General features: G+C 43.4%; 1 protein-coding gene across 2 annotated transcripts in view; it reads left to right on the top strand.

The window, feature by feature from the left end:
- The first annotated feature begins 8752 nt into the window (after positions 1-8752).
- Positions 8753-12500, top strand: part of LOC126982307 (TWiK family of potassium channels protein 7-like) — a 124983-nt gene continuing 121235 nt past the window's right edge. The window contains exon 1 of one of the 2 annotated variants that reach the window (XM_050834303.1): positions 8753-8812. The gene's annotated coding sequence lies outside the window, so the exon portion shown is untranslated. The remainder of the gene's footprint in view (positions 8813-12500) is intronic. The other variant, XM_050834302.1, reaches the window with a different exon arrangement.

Raw genomic sequence — 12500 nt, 5'->3', positions numbered from 1 at the left:
TTCCTCCATCTTCTATTTCTCTTTCCTCTTTTATTTCATTTTTTATTTCCTCCTCCTCCTCCTCCTCCTCCTCCTCCTCCTCTCTCACCTTTCTTATTTACAGGCGTGGTGTAGGTATCAAATTCATTCTTCCGTTATATATATTTTTTTTCATAACCACAAGAAACATTTTTATTTATATTTTATTTTCACACTTTCCCTAATCATGGCATCGTTCTCTTCCGGTCTCAGTCTCTCGTTTTTATCTATTTTTACTTTGTTTTATTTATTTTTTGTCATGCATAGTAAAAAAAACATGAAATAAAAACGAGCAAAAAGATGAAAAGGAAATGTATATGTATGTGTGTGTGTGTGTGTGTGTGTGTGTGTGTGTGTGTGTGTGTGTGTGTGGCTTTGTAGATGCACACACGAAAACACACACACACACACACACACACACATTTCTCCCCCCTTTCCCCACACACAAACACCCCTCCACCCCCCTCAAACACAAACACACACACACACACACACACACACACACACACACACACACACACAGTCGTTATCCCGCAACAATTCCCTTTAAACCGAAAAATAAAACAGCTTCACAGGGAGGAGATAAAAAAAAAAACACAAAAACACTCAAAGCCACACAGCGAAATAAAGCGAATTTTCATTAGGAAGGACGCAATTAATTTTATGCGGCGGCTACAACGAACGGACGAACGAACGAACGAACGAACGCGTGTGTTACTTATAATTTGTTAGCTATTTACGGTGAGGAGTGAGATTGTTTTTCTTACTTTTTTATATATTTTTTTCTTTTTTATATAGATTTGATTTCAATTGTTATTTTCTTGTTTTTTTTTTCCTTTTCAGCAGCAAGCATGGGTTCAAGAAAGGTAGGTCATGCCTCACCAACCTCTTGTCCTACAATAAGGTATTTGAGGCGGTAGACAGGTATGAAAATTATGATGTAATCTATCTTGATTTTAGTAAAGCGTTTGACAAAGTTCCTCACCAACGACTATTGTTTAAATTACAGGCTCAGGGAGTAGAGGGTAAAGTTTTGAACTGGGTCAAGGCGTGGCTTAGCAATAGGAAGCAAAGAGTGCAAATCAATGGTAAAAGATCTGACTGGGGCTGTGTTACGAGTGGGGTCCCACAAGGTTCGGTATTAGGTCCACTTTTGTTTATTATTTATATCAATGACTTAGATACAGGAATTGGTAGTGATGTCAGTAAGTTTGCAGATGATACCAAGATCGGATGAGCAACTGAGTCGGATCAGGACGCTAGTATTCTCCAAGATGAACTAAACAGATTGTATGACTGGGCGGATAAATGGCAGATGGAGTTCAATGTAGGGAAGTGCAGTATTCTGAGTGTAGGTAGGAACAACCCCTCTCATAACTATTGCTTAAATGACACTCTCATAAGCAGGTCTGGGTGCGAGAGGGATTTAGGGGTCTTAGTGAGCTCTGATCTCAGTCCAAGGGCACAATGCATTCAAGCTAGAAATCGAGCTAATAGGGTACTGGGATTTATTTCAAGGAGCGTAAGCAACAGAAGCGCCGAAGTCTTCCTCAAACTATATTTAGCATTAGTTAGACCTCATCTTGACTATGCGGTTCAGTTCTGGTCACCTTACTATAGAATGGATATCAAAATGTTAGAATCGGTGCAGAGGAGGATGACTAAGATGATTCAGGGGTTGAGAAACTTGCCATACGAGGAAAGACTCAAACAGTTAAACTTGCATTCTCTAGAAAGGCGAAGGGTGCGTGGAGACATGATCGAGGTTTATAAATGGATGAAGGGCTTTAATAAGGGAGATATTCATAAGGTTTTGTTGGTAAGAGAACCGGGTAGGACACGAAGTAATGGGTTTAAACTGGATAAATTCAGATTCAACAGGGACATAGGCAAAAATTGGTTTACTAACAGAGTGGTGGATGAGTGGAATAGGCTGAGCAGTCATGTGGTGAGTGCCAATACAGTTGTCACATTCAAAAATAGATTAGATAAATTCATGGACAGCGATATTAGGTGGGGTTAGATTCACGGGAGCTTAGGGTCAAAGGAGCTGCCTTGTACAAGTCTACCAGCCTCTTGCAGACTCCTACGTTCTTATATTTTTTATGTTCTTATGTTCTTATGTTTATTTTTTATTATTTTCTTTTGTATATTTTCCTCCTGTCCTTCCTCCTTTCCTCCTCCATCTTACTCTCTTTCCTCCACCTTCTATTTATTTCTCTTCCATAAGGGATAAAAGAACGAGGCGGCGCTGCGTCCCTGTGAGCCGAGGAATCACAAGGTATGGTATGAATGACCGGCAGGTATGAATGACCGACAGGTATGAATGACCGGCAGGTATGAATGACCGGCAGGTATGAATGACTGGCAGGTATGAATGACCGGCAGGTATGAATGACCGGCAGGTATGAATGACCGGCAGGTATGAATGACCGACAGGTATGAATGACTGGCAGGTATGAATGACTGGCAGGTATGAATGACCGGCAGGTATGAATGACCGACAGGTATGAATGACTGGCAGGTATGAATGACTGGCAGGTATGAATGACCGGCAGGTATGAATGACCGACAGGTATGAATGACTGGCAGGTATGAATGACTGGCAGGTATGAATGACTGGCAGGTATGAATGACCGACAGGTATGAATGACCGGCAGGTATGAATGACTGGCAGGTATGAATGACCGGCAGGTATGAATGACCGGCAGGTATGAATGACCGCCAGGTATGAATGACTGGCAGGTATGAATGACCGCCAGGTATGAATGACTGGCAGGTATGAATGACCGGCAGGTATGAATGACCGCCAGGTATGAATGACCGGCAGGTATGAATGACTGGCAGGTATGAATGACCGGCAGGTATGAATGACTGGCAGGTATGAATGACCGCCAGGTATGAATGACCGGCAGGTATGAATGACCGACAGGTATGAATGACCGGCAGGTATGAATGACCGACAGGTATGAATGACCGGAACACTACACACATCCCAGGCTGGAGTACAACACGATCCCCTCACAGCAAAACTTAAGACGGTATTAAATCACAGTATAACGCCCAAACCACTTCGACAATCACCAAAACTAATGATCACCGACATCTTCAAACATCCCTTCTCTCCCTTACCTTCCACAACACTATCCTCTCACAGCAAAACTTAAGACGGTATTAAATCACAGTATAACGCCCAAACCACCTCGACAATCACCAAAACTAATGATCACCAACATCTTCAAACATCCCTTCTCTCCCTTACCTGTCCACGGGCGCCAGGTGATGAGTGAGTCCAGGTGGTGAGGATGACGAACACTTGGGAACACAGCATCCTTGGCGGCATCATCTCCTCCCTAACAAGCCTGCAAAGACTTCCTCAAGACTTAGTTCCACGCAGCGTCACCAAATTCTCGTACTCAGAACATTGCATTTATATTCTCTATGCCCAAAACTGTCGTACCCTCACAAGTAACGACATTCAATTAAAGATATTACTGAAACCGTTAAATAGTGAGGGTTTTTTACGATAGTTTTGGGTCAGAAACCGGATAATACAATGCGCTGAGTACGATGGTGACGCTGGTTTCTCGAGTCGCTGGAAGGAAAGAGTGGTTAGCCTGCCGCCTAGCCAAATGCCTAACGCCTAGCAGAGAACGGCTCCCAACCCCCTGACGTACTTGTGGCGCTGTTTGTGGGTTACCGGTGCTCCTGCGCTGTCCCGCGTAGTCCCGCGATGTCTTGCAAGGGGTACTTACCTGGAAAGATGGAAGAAGAGATTGAACACTATTACAGCGACGCCCATTATGACCACACCACAACCACACCGCCTCCACAACACCGCCACATCCTCAACCACATAAGTATCTATATTAACAACCACACTACCTCCACAACACCGCCACATCTTCAACCACATAAGTATCTACATTAACAACAACACTACCTCCACAACACCGCCACATCCTCAACCACATAAGTATCTACATTAACAACAACACTACCTCCACAACACCGCCACATCTTCAACCACATAAGTATCTACATTAACAACCACACCGCCTCCACAACACCGCCACATCCTCAACCACATAAGTATCTATATTAACAACCACACTACCTCCACAACACCGCCACATCCTCAACCACATAAGTATCTACATTAACAACAACACTACCTCCACAACACCGCCACATCTTCAACCACATAAGTATCTACATTAACAACCACACCACCTCCACTGACACCACCTCCATCTTCTTCCACCACACAACTACCTCCACTAACAACCACACCACCTCCACTAACACCGCCACATCTTGTTCCACCACATAACTATCTCCCTTAACAACCACACCACCTCCAATAAACCACCACATAACTATCTCCCTTAACAACCACACCACCTCCACTGACACCACCTCCATCTTCTTCCACCACACAACTACCTCCACTAACAACCACACCACCTCCACTAACACCGACACATCTTCAACCACATAAATATCTCCACTAACAACCACACTACCTCCACCAACACCACAGCCCCCTCAACACCACAACCAGTTAGCATCAACATTCTCAAAAGCTTGTATTTTTTTCCAATATCGAGAACTGCATCTAAGTACAGCTCCCAATACTGATTTTAAAGTAAGCCAAACGTTATTAATATGTCCAAAAAATTACTGTGCATGTTAAAAAAAAAAAAAACGTAACGGCCACTAACACTGAACCTCCTTACCAGCAACACAGTAAACGGAAAAAGAAGGAAATATCGAAGGAATGAAGGAAGGAAAGGAGGAAGAGAAAGAAGGAAGAAAGAAAGAAAGAACGGAAGGAACTGTGATATGCCGCTTCTCTGAACAGTAAAATAAATACATAACATTAAAACAACAAAGAAAAAAGTCCATTAATGTTTTCTCTCATCTAAAACATTTAATTATTTTACATTCAGTTACGCAAAGCCTCTCTCTCTCTCTCTGTTTACAAGGTCACTGCTGAGAGAGAGAGAGAGAGAGAGAGAGAGAGAGAGAGAGAGAGAGAGAGAGAGAGAGAGAGAGAGAGAGACGGAACAAAGGCAAAAGGAATTAAAAAAAAAAAACAAGAGGAAACAGAATTGTCGGAGTTCATTAATAGAACCAAAAATAGTTGAGCTAAAAACACACAAACACACACACACACACACACACACACACACACACACACACACACACACACACACACACACACTCACAATACCTCCGTCTCTACTTAATAATATATTCCATCTATCCTCCTCCTCCTCCTCCTCCTCTTTTATGGACAAACGGACGAATGCCCTTTGGTTTGGTTTCCTTTTTTTTAGGAGGAGGAGGAGGAGGAGGAGGAAGAGGAGGAGGAGGAGGAGGAGGAGGAGTGTAGAATAACAAAGAGAAAACGAGAAATGAAAAAAAGTAAAAGAAGAAGAAGAAGAAGAAAAAAAAAATTAAGAAAAAGAAGAAAAAGAAGAAGAAGAAGAAGACACAATATCAGTAAAATAAAGAAAGGAAACGATAATGATTGGCGTTGAGAGGAGGAGGAGGAGGAGGAGGAGGAGGAGGAGAGGAAGGAGGAAAGAGGATAAAGAGGAGGTGAGAAGATATGGGTAAGTATCCTCATATCTTAAAAGGAGGAGGAGGAGGAGGAGGAGGAGGAGTGAAAATACACTGAAAGGTCAGGTAGTGTGTGTGTGTGTGTGTGTGTGTGTGTGTGTGTGTGTGTGTGTGTGTGTGTGTGTGTAAAGTGAAGTGAAGTGAAGGAAGGAAGGAAAGAAAGAAACAAAGGAAGAAAGAAATAAAAAAAAAATAAAGAAGAAAAGAAGAAGGAGAAAAGGAAGAAAGGAGGAAGAGAAGCAGGAAGAGATAAAGGAGGAGGAGGAGGAGGAGGAGGAGGAGGAGGAGGAGGAGGAGGAGGAGGAGGAAGACACGTAAAAGCATACACTTGGAGATAAAAAAAAAAAAGAGAGGAGGAGGAAGAAGAGGAGGAGGAGGAGGAGGAGGAGGAGGAGGAGGAGGAAAAGGGAGATATGAGTTGGCGTGGGCGGCTGAGAAGTGGAGGAGGAGGAGGAGGAGGAGGAGGAGGAGGAGGAGGAAAAAGAAGGAGATAGGGGAGGGAAAGAGGTAGAGGAAAGGGAGAGATGGAGAGGGGATTGACAAGAGGAGAGAGAAGAGGGAGAGGGATAAGGGAGAGAAAAAAAATGAAGGAGGAAAGAAAGAAGGAAGTGAGAGGGGTGAGGTCAGAAGAGGAAGAAGAGGGGAGAGAGAATAAAGATGAGAGGGGAGTGAGAGGGAGTGAGAGGGGAGTGAGAGGGGAGATAAAGACAATAAGGAAAAAATGAGAGGGGAATGTTGAAGAGGTAGAAGTGAAACAGGACAATAGGGAGAGGGGAGAGGGGAGTGAGTGGGGGAGGGAGAGGGAGTGAGAGGGGAGTGAGAGGGAGAGGAGGAGGAAAGAGATGAAGGAAGGAGGGAAGACTGAGAGGTAAGAGAAGGCAGAGATGAGAGGGAGTGAAAGGGAGTGAGAGGGAGTGAGAGGGAGTGAGAGGGGAGTGAGAGGGAGAGGAGGAGGAAAGAGATGAAGGAAGGAGGGAAGACAGACAGAGGTAAGAGAAGACAGAGATGAGAGGGAGTGAGAGGGAGTGAGAGGGGAGAGAATGAAATGAAGGAATGGAGGAGGAGAGAAATAGAGGAAAAAGTGGACAGACATAAGAGGAAAAGAGGGAGTAGAGTGGGGAGTGAGAGGGAGTGAGAGGGAGTGAGAGGGGAGTGAGAGGGAAGTAAGAGAGAGATGGAGGGAAAAGATGAAAGGAAGGAAGGAAAAAAGAGATGAAAGGGGGGTGTAAGACTAGGAGGGGGGAGAGAGGGAGTGAGAGGGAGTGAGAGGGGAGTGAGAGGGAAGTAAGAGGGAGATGGAGGAAAAAGATGAAAGGAAGGAATGAAGAAAGAGATGAAAGGGGGGTAAGAGGAAGAAGAGGGGGAGTGAGAGGGAGTGAGAGGGAGTGAGGCAGGAGAGGGGACGTGTTTCTGCCTTCATCTTTAAGCATGACGGAGCGAAGCGTGCGCAGACCCCCCCGCCCCCCCGCCCCCCCTCTCTCCCCTCTCCCTCTCTTCTGTACTCTTTCTCCCCCTCTCTCTTCTCTTCCTCTCCCTATTTGTCTTCCCCTACTTTCCCTCTCCCCTCTATCCCTCTCCTCTCTTTATCTCCCCATCTCTTCCTCCTCTCCTTTTTTCTCTACCCCTCTTCTTCCCTCCCTCCTCTCTCCTTCTTCCCCTACTTTTCCTCTCCCCTCTATCCGTCTCCTATCTTTATCTCCCTTCCCTTCCTCCTCTTCTTTCTTCTCTACCCCCCTTTCTCCCTCCTCCCTCTCTTTCTTCCTCTCTATTTTCGTCTTCACCTATCTTCTTCTCTCTCTCTTCCCTCTCTTTATTTTCCTTTTTCTCTCTCTCCCTTCCTCTTTCTCTCCTTTCCTCTTATTTCTCATTTTGTTTATCTTCTCTCTCTCTCTCTCTCTCTTCTTCCCTCATTTATTTTCTCCTCTCCCTCTTCTCTTTTTTCTCTCACTCACTCACTTCATCTTTATTTCTCTTCCCCTTCCTCTTCCTCTCCTCCTTTTCCTCTTGTTTACAGTCCTCCTCCTCCTCCTCCTCCTCCTCCTCCTCCTCCTCCTCCTCCTCCTCCTCCTCCTCCTCCTCCTCCTCCTCCCTTTCATCTCCCCTTCGTTTCTTCTCTTTCCTTTTCTCTCCCTTTCCCTTCCTTTCCTTCCTTCCCATTCCTTTTGTTTACTTGTTTTCCCTTCTCCATTCTTCCCCCATTCCTCCTCCTCCTCCTCCTCCTCCTCCTCCTCCTTCTCCTAATCCTTCCTCCATCTCTTCCTCTGATTTCTCTTTCTCTACTTTATCCTCCTCCTTTTCTCCCTAGTCTTCTGTTGATCCTCCTCCTCCTCCTCCTCCTCCTCCCTCTCCTCCTCCTCCTCCTCCTCCTCCTCTGATCTTCCTTCTACTTCCTCTTTATCCTCTTCTTCTTCGTTTGATCTTTGCCTGTTTCCTTCCCTCCTCCTCCTCTTCTCTTCCTCTTTCCTCTTACTTTCCTCCTTTTTCCCCTTTCTTGTCTTCCTCTTTTTTTTATTTGCATACATCCTTCCCGCTCTTTTATAACCTCCTCCTCCTCCTCCTCCTCCTCCTCCTCCTCCTCCTCCCTTCTTCCTTCCTGGCCACTTCCTGCATACTTCCTATTTACATCCTGATTTTTCCTTCTCCTCCTCCGCCTCCTCCTACTCCTCCTCCTCCTCCTCCTCCTCCTCCTCCTCCTCCTCCTCCTCCTTCCCCAATACGCTAACAGTCGTGTCTTCCAATTACCTAGTTCATGCAACCGAAAGAGAGAGAGAGAGAGAGAGAGAGAGAGAGAGAGAGAGAGAGTCTCTCTCTCTCTCTCTCTCTCTCTCTCTCTCTCTCTCTCTCTCTCTCAGCAAGTCTTATCGATTATGGAGTCGGTACAATCAATACAACAGCCAGCCGTACGATAAAACACCTTCAAAACACCCACAAACACCCATCCAAACACCCACCCCCGCACCCACACACCCACACACACCCCATACTCACCCACACTTACCCATAACCTTCACCCATCACCCGCCAGAGAGAGAGAAAGAGAGAAATCCGGTACGAGATGGTTTCCCGGACAGAGCATCCAGGGTCCCAGCATCCAGAGGTGTCAGACGAGAGTGAGAGTGTCCGTGTACCTGTGCTCCGCTGTCCCACTTTACCTGTCCTTATATAGGTAACCCGGTGTACCTGTGTAGGGGGAGGGGGGAGGGGGTGGGGGTGGTGGTAGTGGTGGCGGTGGTGGTGGTGGGTGACTGTCTATCTCTGTGCCTCTCTCTCTCTCTCCATCTCTCTGTGCGATTTCCCTGTCTTCATCTCTTTCTCTCCCTCTCCCTCTCTCTCTCTCTCTCTCTCTCTCTCTCTCTCTCTCTCTTGCCGCCCTCCGTCATGAAATCGGTTACCCGTGTCAAGTTTTTTTTTTATTTTTTTTTACCTGCATGAGAATTTTAAGCGCAATCCAAACACCTGGAAACACAAACATCCGGTTGAACACGAGAGAGAAAGGTGAAGAAATAAAGAGATAAACAAAGAAAATGTATACAAGAAAATAGGACAGCCGTATAGACATATATAGACACGAAATAAAGACAAGAAGAAAAACACCAAAGACAGAATCGAGGAAAATGTGAAGACGAGAGAAAATGACAACTAAGAAAATGTAAACAAGAAAATAAGACAAACGTTTCGACATATATAGACACGAAATACACACGAAGAAAAACTCCAAAGACAGAATCAAAGAAAATGTGAAGAGGAAAGAAAGTGACAGTCCCAAAACAACGAAGAAAATGTAAACAAGAAAATAAGACAGTCGTATAGATATATATATATAGACACGAAATAAAGACACAAAGAAAAACGCCAAAGACAAAATCGAAGAAAATGTGAAGATTAAAGAAAGTGACAGTCCCAAAACAACGAAGAAAATGTAAACAAGAAAATAAGACAGTTGTATAGATATATATAGACACGAAATAAAGACACGAAGAAAATCGCCAAAGACAAACTCGAAGAAAATGTGAAGATTAAAGAAAGTGACGGTCCCAAAATCGACAACCAAGAAAATGTAAACAAGAAAATAAGACAAACGTTCAGACATATATAGACACGAAATTAGACACGAAGAAAAACGCCGCAGACAGAATCGAAGAAAGAAAGAAAGGAAGAAAGAAAGTGAGAGTCCAAAAACAACCAAGAAAATGTAAACAAGAAAATAAGCAGGAATTCAAAAGGGACAGAAAGGAAGAGAAGAATGTATAAATAATAAAAAAAAGGAGAAAAACATAAAACCAAACAAAGAAAAAAGACAAAAAAAGACAAATCACTGTTATTTTGCGAACTTGAAACTCACGTAAACTTAAACAAAAATAGAAGACGACGAAAACAGACAAAACAAGTTCAAGAAAATTCGAATAAACTGAAAACAAAATTGAAGAAAAACTCAGAAATACGCGAAAAACAAAACAATAAAATAGAAGACGACGAAAACAGAAAAAACAAGTTCAAGAAAATTCGAATAAACTGAAAACAAAATTGAAGAAAAACTCAGAAATACGCAAAAAACAAAACAGACAAAATTATAAAAAATGAACTGAAAAAACGCAATTGTTCCTTTAAAATCGTTACTTGTATATTAACGCGAATACGAAAAGGACTCGAAAAAAAAAATTGTATATACGGTTTTTTGGTGAATTTGTGACACGATTTTGAGTGTAAAGAAGAGGCGACCCACTGCTCCACATTCCTCCTCCTCCTCCTCCTCCTCCTCCTCCTCCTCCTCCTCCTCCTTCATACATCCTTACTCTTCTTCTTCCTCTTTCTCCTTATTCTATTGCTAATTTAAATGTCCTCTTTCTCCTCCTCCTCCTCCTCCTCCTCCTCCTCCTCCTCCTCCTCCTCCTCCTCCTCCTCCTCCTCCTCCTCCTCCACCTCCTCCTCCTTCTGGTGATTGTGAGTGAAAGTGAGTCAAGGAGAAGCGACCCTGTCATCATCATCATCATCAGCGTTTGTTCCAGTGGTGAGGCCGTGTGTGTGTGTGTGTGTTTGTGATAATGATTATGGTAGAAACAAAAACAAAACCACATTGCTTTCTTTAAACACACACACACACACTCACACACACACACACACACACACACACACACACACACACACACACACACACACACACACAAGCACACACGCACACAGGGTCATCCCCGGCCATTTTCTGACATTTAAATAACGCCTTCCAAACGGACCATTTAATTACACACACACACACACACACACACACACACACACACACACACACACACACACACACACACACACACACACACACACACACGAGGGAGGATGGGCATATAATTCGAGCCATTTGTTTAGTTGTTTTAAAATGAGAGACTCATTAGTAGGAGAGAGTTCTTCTTCTCTCTCTCTCTTATACATGCAAACTCATTCTCCTTTAATCTTATTCGGCAATTGAGAGAGAGAGAGAGAGAGAGAGAGAGAGAGAGAGAGAGAGAGAGAGAGAGAGAGAGAGAGAGAGAGAGAGAGAGAGAGAGAGAGAGAGAGAGAGGGGGGGGTAGGGGTCATTAAACGCTCCTAGAGTTAATGTTATGATAATTAGTGAGGGGAAGGGTTGACCAGTGAGAGAGAGAGAGAGAGAGAGAGAGAGAGAGAGAGAGAGAGAGAGAGAGAGAGAGAGAGAGAGAGAGAGAGAGAGAGAGAGAGAGAGAGAGAGAGAGTAATACTAACCCCAAATTTTCTCTTAATGATTGAACTTTCCGATTATCGTTAACACACACACACACACACACACACACACACACACACACACACACACACACCTGTATCTCGGCAACACCTGTCAGATTTCTAATTAGGTTTATTATCTACTCAGGTGAAGGGAGAAAGAGGGGAAGGGGAAGGTAGATAAAGAGGAAGATGAAGGGAGAAGGAAATGGGAGAGGGGGAAGAAAAGAAAGAAAGAAAGACGAGAAAGGAGAAATTATAGACGGAGGAAATGATGAAGAAGGAAGGATAGGAAGATAGAGAAAAAGAGAAAGGAGAAATTAAGAGGAGAAAGATAATGAAGGGAAACAGGAAGAAAGGAAATAGAGGGGAAATATGAGAGGGAGGAAATACTAAAGAAGGAAAACAGAAAGAAAAGAAAAGAAAGGAGAAAAAAGGAAACAAAGAAAAATAGGAAGAAAGAAAAGAAAAGAAAGAAATTAGAAAAGGAAAAGGGAATAAAGAAGACCTAGGAAAAGGGAGAAAAGAGAAAGAAAGGAAAGGAGAAATTAGAGAGGAAAAAAGGGATAATGAACTAAGGAAGAGAGGGAAGAAAAGAGAGGAAGGAAACAATAAAGATGGAAGAAGAGGAAAGAAAAGAAAAAAATATAGAGGAAGAAGGAAATAAAAAAGAAAGAATAGGAAGACAGGGAAGAAAAGAAAGGAGGAATAATAGAAGAAAAAGAAAATGAAGAAGAAAGGAAAACAGGTCGGTAGAAAGGAAAAGAAGGAAGGAAAAATTAAGTTAGAAATAGGAAATAAGAAAGAAAGAAGATGAAGAAAGGGGAGAAGAGAAAGAAGACAAAGGAGAAAGAAGGAAGAATGGAAGAACGAAAGAGAAATAAAGGGAAGAGAGGAGAGGAGAAAATAGGGAGAGAAAATAACAAATTTAGAATAGGAAGGAAAGAAAATAAAGGAGAAATCGAAAAGGATAAAAATGGAAGGGAAAGGAATAGAAGGAATAAAGAAGAAATAAATAAGGAAGGAAGGAAGAGATTAAGAAAAGAAAGGAAGGATTAGGGAAGCGAAAGGAGGAGAAAGAAATCAAATAAAGAAGGAATAAAGATAAAGATGGATAAATGGGAAGA

This window comes from Eriocheir sinensis, chromosome 50 (genome assembly GCF_024679095.1).
Source record: "Eriocheir sinensis breed Jianghai 21 chromosome 50, ASM2467909v1, whole genome shotgun sequence".
NCBI classification, from domain to species: Eukaryota; Metazoa; Arthropoda; class Malacostraca; order Decapoda; family Varunidae; genus Eriocheir; species Eriocheir sinensis.
Note: the sequence above shows the minus strand (reverse complement) of the source record. Positions and strands in the feature narration are given on the sequence as shown.